Here is a 230-nt window from a genome sequence, read left to right as displayed (position 1 = left end):
ATGTTAGACAAAAAGAAAGGGCACTGAATATAAAAAGAGTTCTTGGTGAGAATGTGAGAGGGAGAATTTTGGATGATAAGAAGTACTTTATGTACGCGGAGTCATTTTGGGTATTCCACCTGATGTGCCAGCTGATGAGGTCAAGTCTAATATTTCAGGAGGGAAAGTGGTGGAAGCCAAATGATTGAAAAGAAATAAAAATGGAGAGAGAAGTGATAGTTCTTCTATCA

This window comes from Austrofundulus limnaeus, unplaced genomic scaffold (assembly GCF_001266775.1).
Source record: "Austrofundulus limnaeus strain Quisiro unplaced genomic scaffold, Austrofundulus_limnaeus-1.0 Scaffold187, whole genome shotgun sequence".
NCBI lineage: Eukaryota > Metazoa > Chordata > Actinopteri > Cyprinodontiformes > Rivulidae > Austrofundulus > Austrofundulus limnaeus.
This window is presented reverse-complemented; position numbering follows the sequence as displayed.